The 26764-nt window shown below is 44.2% G+C and overlaps 1 protein-coding gene and 1 long non-coding RNA gene across 2 annotated transcripts in view; one reads left to right on the forward strand and one right to left on the reverse strand.

Moving 5' to 3' along the window:
- The window catches only part of P2RX3 (purinergic receptor P2X 3), a 736403-nt gene that overhangs the window by 238255 nt on the left and 471384 nt on the right, over positions 1–26764 (reverse strand). The window lies entirely within an intron of this gene.
- On the forward strand, positions 7182–8423 carry LOC120909168. Its single transcript, XR_005741231.1, has 5 exons — positions 7182–7300; positions 7397–7519; positions 7703–7807; positions 8032–8137; positions 8305–8423. It is a non-coding gene; the product is annotated as an uncharacterized LOC120909168 (long non-coding RNA).

Raw genomic sequence — 26764 nt, forward strand, 5'->3', positions numbered from 1 at the left:
GAGAATTATGGACGGCGAAAGGTAAATTTTTTTGGAAATCCGGAAGCGGTTAACGTCTTGTTGAATGAAAGATATACAAAAGAAAATAAAAAGACTTCCTGAATGTTAAATAATTTATGTAAGTGAGAAGAGGAGAGGAGAGAAAAGGGAAATTTATTTTTATTGTTGTTATTATTATTTTTTTCTTTCCCTTCTCTCCTCCCCTCTTCTTCTTTCTCCTTTTGACCTCCGGAAACTAAGATTAGAATACTGAACGGTGGACTATATAGTTTTTTTGTTCTTCCTTTCTCTTTATATATAAGCTTTTTTTTGGCACATGCATAACACTTGTAACGGTGTAAGGCCACTAGACAGGCCCCTTGTATGAGTCCCATGTGAACTGTGGGGAGGAGTCGGGGTTACAACCAAGCTTGGTGGTTGGTGGGTGTCCCCAGGAATATTTGGGCTCGTAGGGGGGGGTGATAGGGTTAGGGGGGGGTTTGATTTTTTTTTCCTTCACCATGCTCTCGCTCTCTCTTTCTCTCTCCTTTAAGTATTTGGCTAGGATCCCTCTCATTATGGCCTCATTGATTAAAGCTGGGGAAATTTTTCTTATATATAATTGTGGCCTGGCCTGCTGGAGCCTTGCTAAATACTTTCCGGTGAAACAAAATAATGTGCAGTAATATAACGGCGTTATCTTGGCATGTGAGGGGGATGGGAGTTAGGAAAAAGAGACAAGCAGTTTTTGAGGCAATTACATTTCACAAACCCATAATAATATTTTTGCAGGAGACACATCTTGAGCGAGAGGACACAATGCTTTTTGAAACTTCTAGAATTCCGTATCAATTCCACGCGGTATATACTATTTATTCATGGGGTGTTAGTGTCCTGATCTCTCGCTCAGTACAATTCTCATGTAAAGAGAGCTTTATAGATCCAGAAGGTCATTACATTGTGTTATGGTTCTTAGTAAATGACAAAAACTCTTTGTTGGTGAATGCCTATATTCCCCCCCATACAATGATGAAGTGCTGAAAAAGGTCTTTGGAAAAATGGCATAGTGGCAGTACTTGCCAACCCTAGTAATGGGAGACTTTAATAATATAATGAATGAGGGGGAAGATAGACATAGCGCTACAAAAGGAAAACAAAGGATGAAGAGAACTAGGTTTGCTAGACAACTACAAGAGATGGGGTTAATAGACATGTGGAGAATTAGATATTCATCAAGGAGAGAATACTCATGTTGCTCGAGCACATATGGATCTCTGTCAAGAATAGATTTGGCCCTGGGGAATTAATTTTTTTTGCCTTTGGTAGAATCAATCCAATATGGCCCTAGGGGCCTCTCAGACCACTCCCCACGTATATTGAATATACAGCTTGAGGGACAGACATCCTCTCCACTTTGGAAAATTAATCCTCAATGGCTATTATTACTGTCAGAGGAAGATAAGATAGAGCTGCAGTTAATAAAAAAAAAATTAAGGAAAATAAAAGCTTGACATCTTTGTCAGTAGTCTGGGATACTATGAAGGCATATATGCATGGAATATTGATTAAAGAAATTCATAAAATTAAGAGATCATCTAGGAGGCAAGAGGACAAAGTAATGAAAAGGGTGACTCAAACAGAGCAGGATTATATTATGGATCCCATAGAAGAAAATCGTTCAGCATGGCAGGAGGCTCAGGAAATTTATAAAACTTTAACTTTAACTAAAGTAGAAAATAGTAGATGTTTTCAAAAACATTATGAGATGGCGGAACAGGTGGGCCGTACGCTGGTGGTTATAGCTCAGGCACAAGAGGGTCCGATAACTATTACAGCAGTTAAAGACCCTGAAGGAGAGGTGAAGTATGACACGGGAAGCATTCAGAAGATATTCGTTGACTTCTACACCTCACTTTATGAGTCAAAATCAACGAATCAAGCTAAACAATTTTTGGATAGATTGGTTCTCCCAAAACTTAAACCAGTGGATAGAGAAGCTCTCGATAGTCTCATATCTCTGGAAGAATTAACCCAAGCAGTTACACAAACCCATAATATTAAAGCACCAGGGATGGACGGACTACCGACAGGGACATATAAAAAATTTGATAACATTTTGCTACCAGAATTTTTAGAGGTAATAAATGATGCATATGAAAAACAGAAACTCCCAGAAACAATGCAGGAAACGATAGTAATAGTGATTCCAAAACAGGGTAAGGACCCGATGATGCCTGAGTCTTACCGCCCTATATCCCTCCTTACCTCAGATAAGATTTTGGCTAGGGTTCTGGCAAACAGGTTATCAAATTACATTAATAATTTGATACATGAGGATCAAACAGGTTTTATGCCAAAGAGAGCAGCTGCAACGAACATTCATAGGTTATTTTTGAATTTACAACTACCTAGATGCCCAAAAAGCCTTCGATATGGCTTTTGGAATAGGACCGGGATTCTTAAAATGGGTTAAAATATTATATAGGGATCCTAAAGCAAGGGCAAGAATAATACATTATACAGCCCATTTACCTTATCTAGAGGGACAAGGCAGGGCTGTCCCCTATCGCCACTATTGGCTATAGCAGTGGAGCCTCTTGCCCTTACCATTAGTCAATCAACAAAAATAGTTGGGTTTTGTCGGGTAGGAAGAGAGGATAAAGTGGCCCTTTATGCAGATGACGCTCTTATTTTCCTGGGGGATACCTCAAGTTCATTAACAGAACGTATGAGCCTTATATTCATATTTGGGCTATTTTCGGGTATCCAGATTATTTGGGATAAATCCATATTATTACCACAAGATGAGTTAAAAACCCCATTATTAAATCAAGCCTCTAAAATTCAAATTAAGGATACAGTAAAATATTTGGGAATAGAGATCTCTCGGGAAGTAAAAGACTATATTAATTTGAATTTGAAACCTTTATTAGCAAAACTTAAAGACAAATGCCGAAGTTGGTGTAAGCTACCTCTGAAGGTGATAGGAAGAGCAAATCTTATCAAAATGATTTGGGCTTCGCAATTACTTTACGTGTTCAATAACTCACCCATATGGATCACAGCATTTTGGTTTAGGAAAATAGAATCTCTTCAAAAAGTTGATTTGGAAGAAAAAACAACAACGTATAAAAAGTTAACAACATTAATGTTATCCAAAGAAGAGAGTGGTCTTGCAATCCCCCATCCCAAAAAAATATTTTTGGCTTCACAATTGCAACATTTTAGTGGATGGACAACTGTATCAGAATCTGATCCTATACAGGGTCTGCTATTATCAATTTATGAAGTATATCCATTGATTTCTTTATTGGCGTCGAGAAATCAATTGCGAGATAAAGGATTCCATACGAGTAAATTATTTGACAAGGTATGGCAGGAAATTAGGAAAATTACTGAATTAAAGGGATATACCTCATATACTCCAATCTGGAATAATAGTACTTATGTGGAACTGGTGAAATTGGAAGGGTTTCACATTTGGGGACAGAAGGGACTAAGGTATATGGCACAGTTATTTCAGGAAGATGTGATGAAAACCTTCAGTGAATTAAGAGAAGAATACAATATTCCAAATCAAAGATTTTTTCAATTTTTACAGCTCAGGCACACATTAAAAACACAGGGTTGTTGACAGGAATTGAAGTTTAATAAGTCAGTGGTAATAGCCTTATTGGATAAGATTGGGAAAAAAGGGCCTGATATCACAATTATATGATATATTATTTGACAAATTAAAATAAAAAACTGTGGCTATACCAGCAAGATTAGCCTGGTCGGGTGATATAGGGCCAATTTCAGATGAACACTGGGCACAGGCATTATCGGCAATACCTCAGTCTTCTTTATCTCCAACACAAAATTTAACACAATTATTTATTCTCCACCGGGTACACTATACACCAGAGAAATTATTCAAATGGAAATGTCGAGATACAGACCAATGTCCAAGATGTAAAGGGAGAGTTGCTAATTCAATACACATGCTATGGAGATGTCCTAAACTTCATCGCTATTGGTCTGGGGTGGTATCTATGATTAATAGTGTACTTGAGATAGAGTTGCTTAATGAGCCTGGGGTCTGGATATACTGGATGAATCAAGAATCCCGGTGGAACATATTGTTTCAATAAATAGAATTCCAGGCTCGTAAGCTCATTGCACAAAAGTAGTTATCATCACCACATCCACCTACTGTAGCAGAATGGAAAAAACAAGTAAAGGAAACTTTAATTATGGAAAAGTATTTTTTCCTACATAGAGGCTGTTTAGGGAAATATGAAAAAATATGGAGAAAGTGGTTTGATATTTTGGAGGTATAACGAGAAAAGAGAGGTTGGATGAGGGAGAGATGGGGGTAGGGGGAGTGAGAGCATGGGGACTGAGGGGGGTGGGGGTTGTGTTTTTTTTATTGTTTGTTTTGTTTTTATTTTATTTATTATTATTATTATTATTATTATTATTATTTTTCCCTCTCAACACGGGCTGGGTTGTATGTTGTTTTTGTTGTTTGTATATAAAATAAATAAAAAGATGATTTGATCCAAAAAAAGAAAAAAAAAAGATTCCCCTTGGGGCTCATCATCTCACGGGAAACTTCTCAAACAGACAGAATTTTTAAGACCTGGTAAAGTATAAATCTTTTCATGTATACCTTTTTAGGTAATTTAAGTTTGATTGAGCATATGCTTGACTAATCCAATCCATCGTTAGTTCAGTTTTGGAGTGAAATGAATTCTAACTGCAGTATGAATTTGTTTTGCTTCTAAAACAAGAGAGATACATATATTGTTTTATCTCATAATACTGACTTTAAAGTTTTAGAATTGGATTGGTTATAGTATGTGTTAAACCATTGATTCATTCTAAATCTAAAATATAAGCTTTGATCAAATTATCAAACTGGGCACAATATTAAAATTTTTGGTTGTGCATTTAAGATTGTAAGAAGGTATGTTTGTTTTGAGAAGAGATCACACCATAGTTAAGGTAAACATAATTTACTTACACCTTACGTGAAAACACGAAAGTTTATTCACAAGTTACCAAGTCTGAAACATACCCAGTTATTCAAGAATTGAAATGTGGTCTTTTGTTATAAGAACTTGAATAATAGAAATGTGAATAATATTATCTTCATCACAAGAATATAGAACAGTACCCCTTCAAGAAGAGTGGGCAAAATCGGACTTTGAGGCGTGGAAGTATAAAAAATATATATTTTATTACATAAATTTACAAAATGTACACTAACAATGGTATAATGGAATGCAACTGATAACAATCAAAATACAACCATTCAGAACAAGAGAATAGTGAAAGAATCCTATTGAAGTCGCCTTAGGGGTTTCACCGTGGGGCTTCTTCAGGACGAAATGAACAGGATTATTGCTACTATGTAGCCATGATTTTCACAATCTGTGAATAGTACACATCATATTAGTACAGCGTAAAAAATGATAATGATGATATTTACATAAAAGAAAAAAAAGAAAAAATTCCTAAAACATATATCTTTATCAATTGATTAAAACCAGCGAAAAAAACACACAAATTTTTGCAATACATATGGGTTACAACATGTGGCTACATCACCTGATACACAGCGGTGGATATAATCATCCAGGAAGATGGCGTTTAGACACAAATATGAGCCTTCCCTCTTTAAGTTCTCAGCCTTGGAAAGTGTGTTTGAGGATCCAAGGGGGGGCAACTTCGATCAGAAGGTCCTACAGTGTGAAGCTAAATGGATATATCGGCTCCGAGCCAATTATTTCCCAGGTCTTAATGAAGCCATTAGCTTCAAACCATTTCTAAAGATCTGACCTATATAGCTGGAATGCCTAGTTTGCCAACGGGGTTCCATTCATTGCAAACTCACCCCACAGTCCTTGGAGAAACGGCATTGCACTGTCACGAATACTCGTGTCTGTGTATATGGCTCGTTTGGAATCTTGGGAAACATTCAAAAGTGCAAATGATATATGAGGGAGGGAACTCCGTTCATACTATAGGTATAACCCCTCCTTGTTTGGAGTTAATATCTTTGCCTATAGACAAAAGTATACCAAAACTACTCTGATCTAATACCCATCAGGAAGTATGTTTTTTAATTTAGATTATTAAGTATTTTTCTCTTACTGTATAACATTGGCACGTGTGTGGTACATTTGTGTGATCTACGTGGCCCCCAGTACACGGTGGTGGAATCCTGCATCCAGGATGTATAAGCCTACTAAACAATATATAATCTTTTTTGATATCTACCAAATCCATGGAGATATTTTTCTTTCTTTGTTCACTCTTTTATATAGGGGGGTATAACCCTGGCTCTGCCAGATCGCTATAGCCTATTTTATTTGGAAGGTGCTATTGCTGTGTCTCCTTTTGCGCTTCTTACTTTTCTGTATTATGCCATTCTAAGGGTCTCTTGTCCCCCTGACGCCATAGTTTTATTGCTTTATTAGCAATGATTCCTTAGAATTGAGTTGCAGGTCCAGGATGGCATATGTATGTTTGTGATTTACCGACACCCTCTTCCAGTCGCAGCTCTGCTGCTTTGAATCTACTCTGCCCTCTGCTATGTTGTTGTGGGGCTGATGGGATTGTTTTTGCAAGCATCACTGTGCTAAATAGGGGATGCTTTGTTTTTCCTGGCCTTTATTCTTATTATTTGACCAGAAAATTATTTACTGTAGCAGTGGTTTCTTATCACCAGGGTTTTAGGAACACACTACCAAATGGTATTGTGTTGAGCAGTCGTCTCGTTTTTTCAGTGGTTGACCCGTTTTTGGCCATCTGTATGGTGCTGGGACGTGTGGACAGTTCCTTCCTTTTTTCCTTTTTTGCTGCTGGGACTCAGAATGTCCCTTAATATTTAGCCGCCTGCTGCTTTACCTATACTTCTATGTTACACCCTGACACGCCTCTTTTTACGCCCACAGTGTCTGCCTTGTATCTATGATACTAACTATACATGCCCTGCCCCCCTGTATACACGGCGATACCCGGCCAATCAGGGATTCGGTGCACTTCCTTGGCGCCTCCCACTTGGGCTGCTGTATTCAGTTCTTACATTCTATCTATATGGCGAGATCTGGCCAATCAGGGCTGGTTCTGGCCTCCTGGTGCCTCCCACTTGGGCTGTCCAATCAAGCCCTTCCTACTCTCAGGGAGCACAATGTATTCATACGGCGCTTGCTGATGATGTCATCAAGCCAGCATGCAATTCCCCAGTGTATTTAAACCCAGCTGCACAGATCAGCTGTGTACTCAGCACAGGCTGTGACCCTGGGGCATACACGGACGCTACATGCACACAGTAAGTACCTGCTGACCGCCCATAATCTCCCTAATCCATTTCCATATCCCCTGGATGTCTATTGAAAACGGTGCTCTGTTTATTATATGTCCACAGAGGTGTTTGCAAGACGATCTCTGTTATATGGGAGATGCTGTTCCTTTATTGATGGATGGCCTTATGTTTGCCTCTGTGAGCTGTCTTTTGCCCCAGCTTTAGGTCCCCTAGTGGATTTTTAAGGTATTTATGTCTGGCATTTGCTATATGTAATGGTTCAAAGACATTGTCTAATATTTAGATACGTCTCCGCCTGACGTGGACTTCCAATATATTTATTTTATTTATTATTTTTTCTCCCCCTTTCTTCTCTCATTTTCTTCCTTTTTTCTTTGCATCCATGTGTTGCTTTTCCACTCTGAATAGGGATTCGGTTACCTGCATCTCTATCCCCGACACGTCTTCTTTTGCCTGGGGACTGTAATGTGTATTTGCTCATGTCATTATTGACATATTTGGCCTGGACCTGCGGTATGTTTCCAATCAACATGGTTTACTTGTTGCCCTATTATATATTATAGGATGTAAGACTTTGCAATTTATTTTCTTTACTTCTCTTTTTTCTCCATGGACTTATATACGCATGTAGACATATATATATAGGCGTATATTATAATGCTTAAGGTTATACACATATACATATATTGTTAGCGTAAATATGCGCTTATTGCTTTTTTCCTCCCCCTCTTTATCAGATCATCGATCTCTAAACATATTTTTTGTACTATCTACTACCATCGGTATATATTTCATCTATCATTGGAATCTTCCTGGATGATTATTTCCACCGCTGTGTATCAGGTGATGTAGCCACATGTTGTAACCCATATGTATTGCAAAAATTTGTGTGTTTTTTCGCTGGTTTTAATCAATTGATAAAGATATATGTTTTAGGAATTTTTTCTTTTATGTAAATATCATCATTATCATTTTTTATGCTGTACTAATATGATGTGTACTATTCACAGATTGTGAAAATCATGGCTACATAGTAGCAATAATCCTGTTCATTTCGTCCTGAAGAAGCCCCACGGTGAAACGCGTAGGCGACTTCAATAGGATTCTTTCACTATTCTCTTGTTCTGAATGGTTGTATTGTGATTGTTATCAGTTGCATTCCATTATACCATTGTTATTGTACATTTTGTAAATTTATGTAATAAAATATATATTTTTTATACTTCCACGAGCCTCAAAGTCCGATTTTGCCCACTCTTCTTGAAGGGGTACTGTTCTATATTCTTATCATTACGGATGCGGCCAATGTGAGTGCTTTCCTTGTGTATCTTGTCCTCCCTCCCCCTCCCTCCCTCTTTCCTTTTTCTTTTCCTTTCTGATCATCCCTAGTTTTGTGTTTTTCCTTCCCTTCCCATCCCCCTCCTTCTTTTGTTTTCAATTATCTTCATCACCATTTATCTTTGATATGTAGAAGTATATCCATTTATTTGTATCATCACAAAATATACCCGATTATTAATTTGCACTGTATTTTTAGTAAATAAATATATATTTTTAAGCAATATCATTTGTGTCACTTGTCTTCAAAATAGCACGGATAAACAAACTTAAATTTCTTGTTGGTATTGGTGAAAATTGTAAATCTCCCAAAACGAAGATTTAAATATTTTCATAAATACAATACTATTTTATTATTTCAGTATAAACATTCTGACAAGGGCCCTGGTCAGACGGGAGGGCAGGCAACTGGGTTTCTCATGGGAGGAGGCTTCAGTGCGTTGGATTGGGGTACCGGGCATGTTATGGTCCCGGGTAGGGTTGAGCGAACCCGAACTGTAAAGTTTGCTGAAAGTTCGAGTTCGGGTCCGGTGTTCGGCAATGTAATGGTGCGCTGCAGGGCAGTCAATCACCATTTGTTTTACTTGTTTTACCTAGAAGCCATCACAACCATGCCTACTATTGGCATGGCTGTGATTGGCCAGTGCAGCATGTGACCCAGCCTCTATATAAGCTAGAGGCACATAGCACAGCTTGTCACTCTGCATTAGCTAGGGTAGGGAAAGGCTGCTGCTGATCTGAGGGAGAGATTTAGATAGGACTATCCTGCTTCAGAAATCTACACCAGCAATGTTTCTTTCTGTGAGATACTCTGCATTAGATAGTTTAGGGCAAGGTTCCTGCTGATCTGAGGGAGAGAATTATATAGGAGTCAGTCCTGGTTCACAAATCAAATTGCAGCTGCACTGCATCTGTTCCTGTTAGATACTCTGCAAATTGCAGCAGCATTGCATTTCATTCTGTGAGATACTCTGCATTAGATAGTTTAGGGCAAGGTTCCTGCTGAGCTGAGGGAGAGAATTATATAGGAGTCAGTCCTGGTTCACAAATCAAATTACAGCTGCACTGCATCTGTTCCTGTGAGATACTCTGCATATTGCACCAGCACTGCATATGTTCTTGTGAGATACACCCTGTATATACTTTTCTTCTATTGTGCTATTCAAAAAATATCCATTTAGGGCAAACAAATATATTTTGCAGTGTTTCCTCCTTATCTGTAAGTGTGAGATAAACACTTTAGCTACTGTTCTTCTATTGTTCTATTAAAAAAACACCCATTTTGGGCCAAAAAATATATTTTACAGTTTTTCCTCCAGTGTTTGCAGTCTTGCCTGCATATCTGTACGTGTGAGATACACACTTTACATACTGTTTTGTATTGTGCTATTCAAAAAAAAAAATATTTTGGGCAAATAATTGTATTTTTTGGTGCGTTTCCTGCATATCTGTAGGTGTGAGGTAAACACTTTAGCTAATTTTCTTCTATTGTTCTATTCAAAAAACACCCATTTAGGGCAAGATCCTACATTTTTTGAAATATGAGAACGTCAAATAAGGGACGTGGCCGCGGTCGCGGTGCTGTTGGTGGAGCTCCTGTTGCAGGGAGAGGACGTGGTGGATCTGTGCCAGCTACACGCACAAGTGAAACACCTTTCTCAGGTGCGAGTAGGCGACAGCCTGCAGCGGTATTTGGTCGAGCCTAATCCGACTCTACGAATGTTGAGGCCAGGAGCAGAACAGGCGGTAGTAGATTGGGTTGCTGACAGTGCCTCCATTTCCTTCACATTGTCTCCCAACCAGTCTTGTGCTGAAAGATCAGAGTTGGCACCTGCAGCCGATGTCCATCAGTCTTTCACCTCACCCCCTTGCAAATCAGCCAAGCAGTCTGAGCCCCAAATCATGCAGCAGTCTCTTCTGCTTTTTGATGAGTCTGTTAGCATGGTTTCCCAGGGCCATCCACCTAGTCCAGCCCCAGAAGTGGAAGAGATTGAGTGCACCGATGCCCAACCACTTATGTTTCAAGATGAGTTCATGGGGGGACCATCACGGCACGTCTCGGATGATGATGAAACACAGTTGCCAACTGCTGCTTTTGCAATTGTGTAGACCGACAAGAAGGGCAGTGTTGAAGACTGGGTGGAAGATGATGTGTTGGACGATGAGGTCCTCGACCCCACATGGAATCAACCTCATGCAGGTGACCCATGTAGTTCGGAGGAAGAGGCGGTGGTCGCACAGAGCCACCAGCACAGCAGAAGAGGGAGCAGGGTGCCAAAGCGGAGTGTCCGTCCCCTAGACAGTACGCCTGCTACTGCCCAATGCAGCAAGGGACCGAGCACACCAAAGCCAGGTCCAAGGAGTTCCCTAGCGTGGCAGTTCTTCACACAATGTGCTGATGACAAGACACGAGTGGTTTGCACGCTGTGCAATCAGAGGCTGAAGCGAGGCATAAACATTCTCAACCTGAGCACAACCTGCATGACCAGGCATCTAAGTGCAAGGCACGAGCTGCAGTGGAGTACACACCTCAAAAACCAAGAAAAGTCTCTGGCTCCTCCTGCTTCCTCTTCTGCTTCAGTCTCGGGCCTCGCGGCCTCGCGGCCTCTTCATCCTTCACCTGCCACCCCGCAATTTAGAGGACCGGCAAGCAACACTACCACCTGGGTCACCAAACATCTCCACAATGTCCCATGGAAGCGTTCAGCTCTCTATCTCCCAAACACTGGAGCAGAAGAGGAAGTACCCCCCTACCCACCCGCGATCCCTGGCCCTGAATGCCAGCATTTCAAAATTCCTGGCCTTTGAAATGCTGTCATTCCGTCTGGTGGAGACGCAGAGTTTAAAAGCCTGATGGCATTGGCTGTCCCACAGTACATCGTGCCCAGCCGCCACTACTTTTCCAGGCGAGCCATCCCATCCCTGCACAACCAAGTGGGGGACAAAATCAGGTGTGCACTGCACAACGCCATCTGTGCCAAGGTCCACCTAACTACGGATACGTGGACCAGTAAGCACGGTCAGGGACATTATATCTCCCTAACAGCGCACTGGGTAATTGCAGTGGCGGCTGGGCCTAAGGCGGATAGCAGTTTGGCGCATTTCCTTCCACCACCGAGGATTGCAGGGCGCTTCAGTTTACCTCCTGTTGCTAACTCCTCCTACTCCGCTTCCTCATCCTCTACCGCCTCCTCATCCGGTCAGCGTAACACATTCACCACCAACTTCAGCACAGCCATGGGTAAACTCCAGCAGGCAGTTTTAAAACTTTCCTGTTTGGGGGAAAAAACCCACACCGCGCAGGAGTTGTGGAGGGACATGGAACAACAGAACGATGAGTGGTTGGCATCAGTGAGCCTCAAGCCGGGCCTGGTGGTGTGCGATAACGGGCGAAATCTCGTAGCAGCTCTGGGCCTAGCCGGTTTGACGCACATCCCTTGCCTGGCGCATGTGCTGAATTTGGTGGTGCAGAGGTTCCTTAAAACTTACCCTGATATGCCACAGCTGCTGCAGAAAGTGCTGGCCGTCTGTGCGCACCTTCGACATTCTCACCCTGCTGCTGCTCGCCTGGCAGCGCTGCAGCGTAACTTCGGCCTTCCCGCTCACCGCCTCATATGTGACGTGCCCACAAGGTGGAACTCCACCTTGCACATGCTGGCCAGACTGTGCGAGCAGCAGCAGGCGATAGTGGAGCTTCAGCTGCAGCACGCACGCGTGAGTCGCTCTGCGGAACAGGACCACTTCACCACCAATAACTGGGCCTCCATGCGAGACCTGTGTGCCTTGTTGCGCTGTTTCGAGTACTCCACCAACATGGCCAGTGCCGATGACGCCGTTCTCAGCAATACTATCCCAGTTCTATGCCTCCTTGAAAAAACGCTTCGGGCGATAATGGAAGAGGATGTGGCACAGGAGGAGGGGGAGGAGGAGGAGGAATCGGGATAATTTCCAAGGCTTTCAGGGCAGTCATTCGCAAGTGGCTCCGAGGGTGGGTTCCTGCACAAACAAAGGCCAGGTACACAATTGTCCAGCAAGGGCACAGTTCTGGTGGATGACTAGGTGGAGGATTAGGAGGAGGAGATGGAGGAGGAGGAGGAACCATGTTCACAGCAGGGTGGCACACAGACCAGCTCATGGCCATCACTGGTGCGTGACTGGGGGGATACAGAGGACACAGATGATACACCTCCCACAGAGGACAGCTTTTCATTGCCTCTGGGCAGCCTGGCACACATGAGCGATTACATGCTGCAGTGTATCCGCAACGACCGCCGTGTTTCGCACATTTAACAGGTGCTGATTACTGGGTGGCCACGCTGCTGGATCCCCGTTACGAGGACAATGTACCGTCCTTAATTCCCTCACTGGAGTGCGATCGCAAGATGCGCGAGTACAAGCGCATCTTGCACAGTGGAAGCACAAGGCGAAGGCAGAGGAGGAGGAAGAGGTCGCCGAGGCACCGCCAGCACCTCAGAAGGCAGGGTTAGCATTGCCGAAATGTGGAAAAGCTTTGTCAGCACGCCACAACAACCAGCACCACCAGCTGATATGGAACGTTTTAGCAGGAGGCAGCATTTCAGCAACATGGTGGAGCACACGCCTACACGTACTGAATGACGGGTCTGCCCCCTTAAACTTCTGGGTCTCCAAATTGGGCACATGGCCTGAGCTTGCCCTTTACGCCTTGGAGGTGCTGGCCTGCCCTGCAGTCAGTGTATTATCTGAACGTGTATTTAGCACGACAGGGGGCGTTATCACAGACAAGCGCAGCCGCCTGTCCAGAGCCAATGTGGACAAGCTCACGTTCATTAAAATGAACCAGGCATGGATCCCACAGGACTTGTCCGTACCTTGTGCAGAATAGACACCGGGCCGGCCTTACCCAGCCATTATTTTTTTTATGATCTTTCTAGGGTTGCCACCTCATCCCTTTAAAAGCAAAAACATATTAATTACACAGGTTCTCTGGCTGATTAAAGTGCTGCTGATTAAACTCACTTGGTGCCTTGTCAACATTAAATTAGCCCCAGAACCTGTGTAATTACTATGTGTTCGGGTCTAAAGGAATGAGGTGGCAACCCTAGATCTTTCTCACTCTTTTGGGGTGTACCCTAATTTAAAAAATAAATCAATTAAAAACCAAAACCTGCTGTGTTGTTTACCTCGTCCTCCTCCACCGCCGCTTCCACCTACACCGCCACATCCACTGCCACCTCAACCTCCTAGTCCATATGGACCTCGTCCTCCTAGATCAAGATTATTTTTTTTTTTTTAATGTTATTTTTATTTTTTATGTTTTTTTAAGTTATTTCCCGATCCACATCCATATGGACCTCATCCTCCTAGGTCAAGATATTTTTTTTTATGTTATTTTAAGTTATTTCCCAATCCACATTTATTTGCAGAATACTTGCCATGCTCTTCCCAACATTTTGCTGCCATTTGCAGCCCTCTAGCCAACCCTAACCCTAACCCCCTAACCCTCAACCTCCTACTCCATATGGACCTCGTCCTCCTAGGTCAAGATAATTTTTTTTATGTTATTTTAAGTTATTTTCCGATCCACATTTATTTGCAGAGTACTTGCCATGTTCTTCCTGACATTTTGCTGCCATTTGCAGCCCTCTAGCCCTTTCCATTCGTTTTTTAGAGACATTTTAGTAGTCAAAAGTTCGGGTCCCCATTGACTTCAATAGGGTTCGGGTTCGGGGTCAAGTTCAGGTCAAGTTCGGGTCCCGAACCCAGACTTTTTTTCCGAAGTTCGGCTGAACCCGTCGAACTCGAACATCCAGGTGTCCGCTCAACTCTAGTCCCGGGTCCTTCCTGAGGTGCAGCGTTATGTTAGGCTGGATAGGCCTCCGGATGTGCTGTTGTTGCACGTAGGGGGCAATGACCCGAGCATTGGGGCCTCAAGGGATCTTATTTGGGATGTTAAATGGGACTTCCTGCGGTTAAGGTTAGCTTTTCCGGAGAAGGTTGTGGTGTGGTCAGATATAATTAGCAGGGCAACCTGGAGGGGGGCTCGGTGTGTTGATTGGATCAACAAGACCAGGACAAAGGTCAATAAGGCCGTGGCTAAATTTGTGGTGCGTAATGGGGGACTGGTGGTCCACCATTCCGAGTTGGAGCAGAACATCAGCCTGTATTTAAGGGCAGATGGTGTGCATTTGTCAGCCGTAGGGATTGACATGTGGTTCCAGGAGCTCCAGGAAGGACTGCAGCGGGCCTGGCGGCTTTGGCGGGCCTCCCACGCATGAGGTGGTCACTGGTGGGAGTCTGTGGCATGGGTCTCTGATTTGTGAAGGTTGGAATGGTGGAAGGTCAACAGGATATGGTGGACCTATCTCAGTATGAGTACCCACCCTATCTGGAGATAATGGGTGTGAAGCATATGCTTCAGTGTAATTCTCCCTGCTTGTTTTAGTTATATTGTGTGTGTTAGAGGTAAAAAGGGTTCATGTGTTGCAGGCTGATTGATATGTTAATGACCCTTCTTCAGCCAGCTCCCTAGTTCAAATGGTAATTGATTTATTGTGTGTGTGTGAAGGAGACCGGCCTTACTGTTTACCATGATTAGATAAGTGGCTCATGTTAATTATTCTGATTGCTTCATTGTGGTCAGGCTGTTACACCTAGTAATTAACTCCACTGATGTCATTATCTAAAGAAAATGTGTTTTCAGAATCGGCTCCGAAAAGTCTGCCCATGATCTGTATGGAAGACCCAGTGTGAGGGGGGCGGAGATTTGTCATTGTAACAGTTTTGGAAATTACATATAAGCTGTGTGTTATACTATTAAAGGCTGTCTGGTTCCAGCATTCAGCCTTGGCTCATGTGTGGATGATTCTGTGATGTTCTGTTATGGGAAGAAGGGACTGTTTGACGGGGATATCATACCAATACCGTCACAATTTTTTGGCAGCAGTGGGATTTTCCCTTCTATTCCCCTTTACATCCGGATTCCAAGCAGACACTGGAAGAACTACTGGAAGTTCGTGGAAGGATTTCTAGCAACAAAACCAAGCGGGTCATCATAGCAGAATTAATGGAGCGAGACCAGGACGACGGGATTGCAGCAACGCCAGCAGTACAAGAGATAGAGACACCAGTGATTCAGGAAGAGGAATCGCCAGCCAACAAGCTAATGAGAGAGAAGCTACCATGGTTCGGTCCGAACCCAAGGGCAGATGTGGTGCTGAAAGTGATGGACCTGTTAGCAAAGGCAGAACTACAGAAGGCTAAACAAATAAGAAACGCAAAACTACAGAAGGATAAACAAATAAGAGACGCAGAACTACAGTTAAAACTGGCAGCAGTCCAACAAGCAGCCGCACATCCTCCAAACAGTGAGTACAGCACAGCAGACGCAAGGAAGATTCCGTTTAGCGCTTTTAAAGCTTTTGATGAAAAGGACTGTGAGATTGATAACTACCTGGCAGATTTTGAGAGACAATGTAACCTGCACCGAATAGCTAGAAGAGAGTGGGTCGCCATATTGTCAGGCTAACTGTCAGGCAAAGCTTCTGATGCTTTCCGGACCGTGCCAGATCAGGATATCCATAGCTACGCCCGGGTTAAAGAAGTGCTCCTGGCTCGTTATGCAGTAACCCCAGAGTCCCACCGACAGAAGTTCAGGGACTCACGCAAAACCACGGAAGACTCTTACGCGGAATGGGCATGCCAGTTATCCCTGTCGGCCTCTAACTGGGTTAAAAGCAGCCAGGCCACCACCGCAGAGGACATTTTGCAACTAATGCTCCTGGAGCAATTTTACAATCACATCCAGATGGACGTCAAAGACTGGGTGAGAGATCGCAGGCCCATGACTCTACCAGAGGCCGCGAAATTGGCGGATGAATATGCGGATACTCGCAAGACGAACCAGGTCACACCACAGGTACAACCTCCATGACCAACGGCGCCCTCACACCCACCAGCCGCTAGATACCAACCTCCTAACAGACCGGTGACATCTAGCCCTCGCTATCCACGCCAGGAGGACAACGAACAACGCTGCTTCCGGTGCAAACAGCTGGGTCACTTCAAGCAGAATTGCCCCATGAACAACAACACCAGGTCAAATTGGTCTCAACCTGGGTACCGCCCACCAGCAGCAGCCCATTGTGTAGACTCGGCTTGGGATCCCCAGGAGCTGGGTCAGGAAGAACCATTGGGCACCCCTTACGAACCCCTCACGGTACAATCTGTTATTACGGACAACAGGGAAACATCATTGTCAGCTGGTCATGGGTGACAGCCATGAGCCGGAGGGGCCCTGGAGGGAGCTGGGCAGAAAGAGGCACCGCCGGCTACCCCCAAAGAAGAAGAGGTCCTGGAAGCCGTATAACCAGCTGACCTGGGAGGAGAAGAAGCGACTGGAGGAGAGGGAGTCGCAGCGGGCGTCCCAGATGCGGGCCGAGATGTTCACCAAGGGCCCACCGGTGGCCCCTTACACCACCACCCAGTTCCTGATGATGAAGGACCACGTGGAGAGCCTGCAGGACATGAGCAAGCAGGATCTGATCCGTGAGTACATAGAGCTGGAGGAGTGCATAAGCCGCATGGAGGAGGAGAACAACCACCTGAGGTCACAGCGGGCTGACCCCCCCAGGCTCCATGAACTGGAGATGGAGCTGGAGAAGCTCAAAGAGGAGAACCGGCGGCTGCGGAGGGAGCAGAGGGTGGCTGACCCTATGGGGCACTGATCCCCCCCCCCCGCACTCTGAGCACCAGTGCTACAGCATTTCAACAAATATAACTTTTTCTTTTTATGAATCTCCTGTGATTGTCACTTCAGAGCCATAACCTGCCCCCTCCGATAGCGGGACACCTAGACGGCGGCGCACAGACCCATTCGCCATCTTCACACTGACTGCTGGTGACTCTGCAGATCGCACAAAGACTTGGGGACTGACCGGCGTGTGATCTGATGACCCGGTGGCATACCTGAGTCTGAAACAGTTGCCAAGGGAGGTCAGTCACGCCAAACGGAGTTAACCTCGGACTAAAAGCTCTGAACCCGTCAACCCTACTGGACCAGGGAAGGTCCAACCAGGTTTGCCGGAGCAGGGAGAAAAAGGGGGGCCATTGTGAAGCATATGCTTCAGTGTAATTCTCCCTGCTTGTTTTAGTTATATTGTGTGTGTTAGAGGTAAAAAGGGTTCATGTGTTACAGGCTGATTGATATGTTAATGACCCTTCTTCAGCCAGCTCCCTAGTTCAAATGGTAATTGATTTATTGTGTGTGTGTGTGAAGGAGACCGGCCTTACTGTTTACAATGATTAGATAAGTGGCTCATGTTAATTATTCTGATTGCTTCATTGTGGTCAGGCTGTTACACCTAGTAATTAACTCCACTGATGTCATTATCTAAAGAAAATGTGTTTTCAGAATCGGCTCCGAAAAGTCTGCCCATGATCTGTATGGAAGCCCCAGTGTGAGGCGGGCGGAGATTTGTCATTGTAACAGTTTTGGAAATTACATATAAGCTGTGTGTTTTACTATTAAAGGCTGTCTGGTTCCAGCATTCAGCCTTGGCTCATGTGTGGATGATTCTGTGATGTTCTGTTATGGGAAGAAGGGACTGTTTGACGGGGATATCATACCAATACCGTCACAATGGGCTACCGGTCATCAGGCTGCAGTGTGAAGAAGGTGGCTTAAGTTCGTCCCTGAGCTGGTGGGATCACGGCTAGGAGCCAGAATGCTGAAGTGGTGGTGGTACTGCCGATGCGGTAAAATACCTTCCTTCACGAACCGTAAACAGAGCTGTAGTTTGAAAAGTTGGGGTTTATATATGTGTTAAATACAGTATATTGCTGTTTATATATATATATATATATATATATATATATATATATATATATATATATATAAATAAAATTGATGATTTGTTAATTAAGGGGCCGGATGGCCATTTAATCCAGAAGGTATGGTGTGATTTTTTTTAATATGTAAGGTAAGAAATAGTTGGGGATTATGGTCTAGGTGGAGCACCCGGAACATCAGCTATACACCAGTCATGGGGTGCCTACCATACAGAAACTTAAAAGGTGAATAAGCCATGGCACTGTGTGAAGAAAATAGATTTTATTCTGGATTTTCTCATAGGTTCTGATTGTTTTTTAAGAACCCCTGGACCGATCTGGGTGAAATTTGGATATGTTGGTCCCCCAGATCGGAGCTATCAGGGCATATGTAATTGTAGGAATACCTTGTGTGGAAAGGGGTGTTCCAACTTTTGGGAAACTTGGGGTGCTCTCTGCCTGGAGATAATTGGTTTATTCCTTAACTGATCTCAATATCTCCCAGGCAGAGCTTGCTGTGATAATATCGTCTGCGGTGTCATGTAAATGAACTTTCGTCTGTCTCTCAAGAAGCGTTCATTGTGTGAATCTCTATTGTTTAGCAGGTGAGAAGAGCTCACCTCGTCTGGGTAACTGACCAGTAATTAACTCATGTAGATTATATCGGAGACAGGACGTCTGTCTCCTAAGAGGTCTATTGAAGGGAGGGCTCGTTAGTAAAACCATTGTATGATGTGGTGGGAGGAGATTGTCATTGTTCATCTGATAACGTCAAGTATTCCTTTTACTGTATATAAGTAACCTGCCTCTCAATAAAGATATTCTATATCTGGACACCCTTCATGAAGTCTTGGCTCATGTTTGGGGGGGGGAGATTCTAATAATTCGGAAGAATCATCTTGGAAACTGCATTCATCTCTACTATCCCTCTACCTCCTATGGTAGCGATAATCCCTTATGCTCGGCGATTGAGGGATGGAAAGAAGGCCGCAGTACCATAACCACTGCAGGTCTTAACACACTGTAAACATGAAGTAGCCAATATGAAGTCCAATTTTTCATATCTTTATGTGCCACTTTATAAAACATGCTCTTAAAGGTCTTTTTAAATCTTTTTACCAAACCCATAAGTTTGAAAATAATAGTCAGAGAGGCAGATTTGTGAGATTTTAAATAGTTTGCAGAGTTCTTTAGATTAAAAAAGGTATGCCATATGCATTTATTATTTCCTTTGCGATATCTATATATACCTGGACATGTTCTTTAGCACATGCTCTGGTTGATGTATTGCACAAGAGAATGGCTTCAAGATATCAGGTGGCATAGTTCGGTACTACCATATATGCTGATGTCCAGCATATATGGTAGTAATGAACTATGCCATCTACCAAATCCATACCAATTCTTTTAAATGGTACTAAAATGATTGGCATAGGTACCAGTGGACTGTGATGATTTGGCATATGTGCAGAATACCGATTATTTGGGCATGACTCATTTTTTTCTTTACTTCTTCATGTAACCCAAGGCCACAAGAATCTCTGGGTGATACTCAATTTAGTTTTTCCCAATTCCCAGGAGTCCACTCTTTATATGACCGTGAGCAAGATTTAATACCATCCTCTAGTAAGGGATGGCTTATTGCCCAACTGTACCACTGGATAAGACATCACATTTTTAAGAATTATGAATGGAAAGGACAGCCTAGTATGGGTTTCTCATCCATCACTTTTACATTTTCTCTGACACTAGCCAGGATAGGATCTCTCCTCCTGACCACCCCTTCTATTACTGATAATGGGAAAGGTGTAATGCTTTCATCTGTCACACCAACAGTTTCCCCTTCCACATTACGGTCAAAAGGGACAGGGCAGATTTCATCAGGTTTAGATTCAGAGGGAGCATAAAGGTTGTGAAATCTGTCCCACTATAACTTTATGAGGTAATGGAGAACTAGGCCCAGTAAGTGTGTTGCAGATCCCCAGTTGGTATTTTTAACCACAGCAGTCTTATAGTCATAAGTATTACCATGTATGCAAATTACTCCAATAGTGGTAGGCCGGGTTCACACTTTCTGTGCATAGTGGCTCACAGCAGGGGTCCTGTGCGTCCCTGTTTCTTGTTTCAGGTTCGATTTCGGTACAAATTTTTGGCTGAATTTGGACCTGAAATGAACTAGAGGACACACAGGACTCCTGTGCTATTCGCTCTGCAGCCATCTGTAGATGTGTGAACCAGCTCCATTGACAGCCAGTCACAATTTTATGACATGTAAACTGGATGCAGGTAAACCCGCATCTAATTCACAATAGTGTTAACCCAGCCTCAGACTGACACTTAGACTTTTACAACACTATCTGAGTCAAGGACAACTGTAACTGGCTTTTTATAACTAAAAAAAAAACCACATGTGTTTCTCAACACTTTCCTGAAAAGCTGCAACACACAACATCCAAGCAAAGACATGCATTTTTTTTATTGATCACACTGCATTGGTTCAATAGCTATTGGACAATTAGTAGCAATGTGTCCTAAACCATGGCAGTAGAAACATGTTATAGGCTCCATGCCTAATCTGTTATAAGGCACTATGGACTTTCCTGACATATTTGGCCAGTCTCCATGTCTTGGTAGGGTTGCCACCTCATCCCTCTAAAACCGAACACATAATAATTACGCAGGCTCTGTGGCTGACTAAGGTGGTAATTAAACTCAATTGGTGCCTTACCTGCATTAAATTAGCCACAGAACCTGTGTAATTCATAAGTGTTCGGTTTTAAAGGGATGAGGTGGCAACACTATGTCTTGGGCCTATAGTCTCTTTACAATTTGCAATAGCAAAGCATCATACCAGGTTCTCCTAGAATTTTCTCTCTGGGAAACTGCATTTTCAGGCTATGGAGTAATGAGCAGGTCCCTGTCACAGTATATCTTTCCACCATTTCCACAAGCTAGTTAGTCTGCTGTTTTAAGGTCTCTGTGAGTTACCCACTTCCACAGAGGAGCAGGATGTGCTTACAGGTAGTGGTTTATGACAACATACTCCACTTTTCTGGAGCTGACAAGAATTCTGGTTGCAACCACTTTCTCAAAAGATGGATGAGATCATACATTTGGGATCATGGGGGTTTTTTGGCCCGATACTGGCAACGGTGCCCAGACCGCGAGGGTAACCATCCATATTCCCATTGCACACATTCCTAGAATAGGCTCTAAAACAATGGGTATTGGAGAAACCACCGGCTGAAAGCTGGAACATACATGATGCAGTGTAAATATTTGCCAGCACACCACAGATCTTCGAGTTAAGTCAAACTATTTTTGTTTGAAGCATGATCACATCACAAGAAAAAGAGTTCAACCTTTTAGAGGCACTGTTAAACAGGGGCAGAAAAATTAGGCCTTAGGCACTGGTGCTGGTGCCACAACACTGCAACCTATCAGTGCAGGCTTCAGAGAGGACTGAGGGTATAGTGGGGTTGGAGATCCCAGCTGATGAGGAGCAAGGAGAGGTTCGCTTTGTTCTTTGGTGTGGGTCTTTGAGGTACGCTTGCCAACGAACTGCATGGCAGGTCGACATATGTCTGGTCAAGCATGTGGTGCCCAAGCGGGTGATGTTTTGGCCATGCGAGATACGCTTGCGACATATGTTGCAAATAGCAGTGGTGCGATCTGATGCACTCGTCTCAAAAAAGGCCCACACCAAAGAACTGCACCCTGCACATGCGGAACTCTGCATTGTGATGCAGTCGGTGTGCTGTTCTTAAGCTGGCCCCTGGAGGGCATCCTGCCTCGTTGGAAATGTGCGGCCTCCTCCTCCTCTCTCCTATCGGGCACCCATGTGGAGTCAGTGACCTCATCATCCCCTCCCTCCTCATCACTGTAGAAAACCTGCCAGTATGCTGCAGCTGGGGGGACATGACTGTCAGATTGCTGTCCTTCTTGGGCACCCCCTCTCTCTGGGCTCACGTTACTGCCTTCCTCTAGCTGTGTACCATCATCGGAGCCTTCAAAACGCTGTGCATCCTCCTGCAACATGTACCCAACACTGTGGTCAAACAGTTCGGGGGACTCCTCAGGAGGACATGGTGGGGCTAGGGAAGGAGTGACTGATGCCATTGAGCAGAGGGAAGAGGCCGTGTTGGCAGCTGAGTGCCGCCGCGCCGATTGTGGCCGAGTTTGACCGAGTGCTGCCGCGCCGAGTGTGGCCGAGTCCTGCGGAGTGCGATAGCAGGTCCCACCTCTGGAGCCTGCAACGCCTATGATGGACGTCCCACTGGTCCAATGCCAGGACCGCGGGACGTGTGACGTCCATCATAGGGGCTGCAAGCTCCAGAAGGTGGGAATTACAATACCGCCGAGCCACATCACTGAGATGATCCCCGCTCAGAGCTCGGCCAGGGGGCTCTTAGAGCGATCGGGACTCGGGAGAGATCAGGCCAGTGGAGGAGCGATCAGGGCCGATAGCAAGGTGTGTCTCTGGTGGTCCCCTACAGGCCAGACGAAATGTTGTTCAATGCACATAGGACTCCATTGCCAGCATTAGCTAGATTAGAGGCTTTCTCCCCCTCCCTGGAATTCTCAGTCCTCTCCATGGTTCAGGCTCTGCTCTTTTTTTACCATCCGTAGCTTCCTGCAGCTAGACTCTCTATCTCCTCTGGGCTCAGCAGTTGTGCCCCCTACCTGCAGTTCTGGACACACAGGACTCTGCCAAAAAAAAACACACCACGACCACCCCGGATCCCCCCCCCATATGTCAGGTAGGTGTATGTATGTCAGGTAGGTGTATGTATGTCAGGTAGGTGTATGTATGTAGGTCAGGTAGGTGAGGTCAGTGTATGTCAGGTAGGTGTATGTATGTCAGGTAGTCAGTGTATGTATGTCAGGTAGGTCAGTGTATGTATGTCAGGTAGGTGTATGCAGGTCAGGTAGTCAGTGTATGTCAGGTAGGTGTATGCAGGTCAGGTAGTCAGTGTATATATGTCAGTGTATGTCAGGTAGGTGTACGTATGTCAGGTAGTCAGTGTAATGTTCAGTGTGTCAGGTAGGTGAGTTTAGTGTTCAAAATTGATGGGCAATGGTAAGCCAGGCAGCAACCAGCAAGTAAGCTTACTCCCCCAACACACAACCCCACCGCCCAGCCAAAAAAAACTGTGCCATGACCATCCCGGATCCAAAGCCGACCCCCACCACATTTGGTGCCGGGCTCGGGCTAGCAACGCCCCTCATTCAGGTACTCCTCCATATCTCAATGACCTCAAGGTGGCTAAAACTGGTGTCAGTGCCTTTGTCAACACTTGAAGAGCTATGACTATGCTAAAAGGCAAGGCCATAAACTAGTAATGGTATTGCTTCTCTCCCACAAAGTACAATGACCACTGATGCCCCTGATAAATGTGCACGTAGAGCAATGCATGGTTTATATCAATTGATGACAGTAAGCCCCCTGACACCACCACCAAATGAATCACATTTATTTTTAACCTGCGTATTTTTACAAACATTTTCTATTTCTTTCTGTAGCTGGAACTGGAATCACCACCCCTCAGGGCCAACTATCCCATGATGGCCAGTTTTAGATCTGAAAAACTGCTAGGAAGAGCGGTACAGGTTTGAAGTGGAGTTCCACCCATTTTTTTATGTTTGGCTGTGCTTCATGCCCTTAGCATGGCTGGTAAATACCTTTTTTCCCGTTTTTTCTGCATAGCTTCCTGGTCCTTATAGCCTAGGCGATTAAGTCACAAGGCTATTCACAAGGGTTCCTGGGATATCGGCGTCATGTATTCCTTGTGAATCGCCTCCTACCAAAATCTTGCGTTTTTGGGAGAGAGAGAGGAGCTTTCAGAAGTCATCAGCGATGTCTGGGTGGGCAGAACAAAGCAGCTATCAACAACAGCCAATTATGTGGCTTCTTAACTACTTGCCGACCGCGCACCGCCATTCTACGTCGGCAAGTTGGCTCTCCTGGGCGAGACCACGTCATTCTACGTCCTCTCTTTCAGCCGCCACTAGGGGTGCGCGCAAAAAATAAAAACCGCAGAGGTGATCAAATACCACCAAAAGAAAGCTCTATTTGTGGGAAAAAAGGACGCCAATTTTGTTTGGGAGCCACGTCGCACGACCGCGCAATTGTCTGTTAAATCGACGCAGTCCCGAATCGCAAAAAGTACTCTGGTCTTTGGGCAGCAATATGGTCCGGGGGTTAAGTGGTTAAGAAAGGGGGCGGAGCCGCATCGCGTAGCATAATCTAACTGTGTGCAGGGAGAGAGAGGAGCTTTCATAGGTCATCGGCGATGTCTGGGTGGGCGGGACAGAGCAGCTATAGAACACCAGCCAATAGAATGGGGTCAGGGCGGGCCGCTATGTGTATACAGCTCCGCTCCCTTTCTTAAGAAGCCACATAATTGGCTGACGTTCGATAGCTGTTCTGTCCCGCCCACCCAGACATCGCTGATGACTTCTGAAAGCTCCTCTCTCTCTCTCCCTGCACATAGTTAGATTGTTTATAGCCTGTGTGCAGGGAGAGAGGGAGAGAAGCTTTCAGAGGGAGAGAAGCTTTCAGAAGTCATCAGCGATGTCTGGGTGGGCGAGACAGAGCAGCCATTGAACGCCAGCCAATTATGTGGCTTCTTAAGTAAGGGTGGCGGAGCCGCATTCACATAGTGGGCCGCCCTGACCCCATTCTATTGGCTGGCTTTCGATAGCTGCTCTGTCCCGCCCACCCAGACATCGCCAATGACCTATGAAAGCTCCTCTCTCTCCCTGCCCACAGTTAGATTATGTTACGCGTTTTGGCTCCGCCCCCTTTCTAAAGAAGACACATAATTGGCTGTTCGATACCTGCTTTGTCCCGCCCACCCGGACATCACTGATGTCTTCTGAAAGCTCCTCTCTCTCCCTGCACACAGATTATAAAACAATTATTAAAAAAAAAAACGACGAGGAACGTCAGCGGCACCAGAGATGTAAAATTTAAATAAATAAAGTTATGATTTTAAAAAAACATCAGAATGGTGTCACCCGGTTTTGGACCACACCACTATATATGCCGGTGCCTCCCTGAGGCATTACTGAGTATGTGTGAGATTTGCAGGTGCATGATGGGTAGATGACTGCACAGAAATCCAGGAAATTAACACGAGAGGGCTTCGGATGACCACAACTAAAATGGAAACTGCCTGTTCTGAGATCAGTAATTAAATAACTATTTTTAAAGAAAGTAAAGGCGCAAATAGTATGACAAGTTAGAAATGTTCATTTACAGGTTTTGACAGTTACAGAGCAGTGTTTAAAAAAAGAATGTTTGGGGGACTGGAACTCCCCTTTAATAGTGAAAAACCTCTGCAAAGGGGCTTGTGTAACTCAGATTTGTCTAACACACAGGTTAGCCCTCGAACACTAGACACCACCCCCATAGGTGTGCGCAGCCTATGGCATTAGGGTGTGCACACCAAAGCTCAAACACACATGCGTGTGTAATATACCGTATATGGCCGTGGGCAAGTCAGTAGGGCTTTGTCAGCAGGGCAGAGATTGGTGTCAGTGTCTTTATTTGTATTATTATTTTTTTTACAATTTTTTTTTATATATATATATATATATATATATATATATATATATATATATATATATATATATAATTTAGGAGCCCTGTTGGGGGGCTTTGGTAAAATATATCAGTGGTCTAAACAGACCCCTGATGTCTAACTTTTGAGACAGAGAAAGGGACTGAGGACAGAGATTCCCCAGTCCCTTTCTCTGCAGCCAGGCAGCAGGGGGAATCTGCACAGTACAGGGTGATTAGGGTGTGCCCAGGCACACCTTACACCCTATGTGCGCACGCCTATGACCACCCCCCACCCTGCGCTCAGTGTTGGGGTACTTTATGCAGAGGAGGGCTTCTCTGCTGGCTTGAACTGCTAAGGAGGTTTACCTCCTGAACAAGTACAGTGCTTAGTTTTTTTTTTTATAAAAAAAAACATGCTTTATTCAACAGAGGTAAAAAATATATATATATATTTTTCGATATTTATTTACATTTAGTTGGGTTTTTTTGTGCCATTTTATCACAATTTTTTTTTCACAGGCTAGCACTGCAGCAGAGGGAGATGGTTCTGTGAACGAATGCACACAGGAATGTCATGGAACTTTAAAAATAGCATGCCATCATTCATAGAAAGATCTCCCTCGAGTGCAATGTTACAAATTATTTACATTCCTGAGCTAAAATTTCCACATACATTGTCTTCTTTAAACTTACTGGCTAGTGTAGAGTTCCCCTCATTGTTATTTTTGTACATTTCTAAAATATTGACCGCATACAAA

This window comes from Rana temporaria, chromosome 8 (genome assembly GCF_905171775.1).
Source record: "Rana temporaria chromosome 8, aRanTem1.1, whole genome shotgun sequence".
Lineage (NCBI taxonomy): Eukaryota > Metazoa > Chordata > Amphibia > Anura > Ranidae > Rana > Rana temporaria.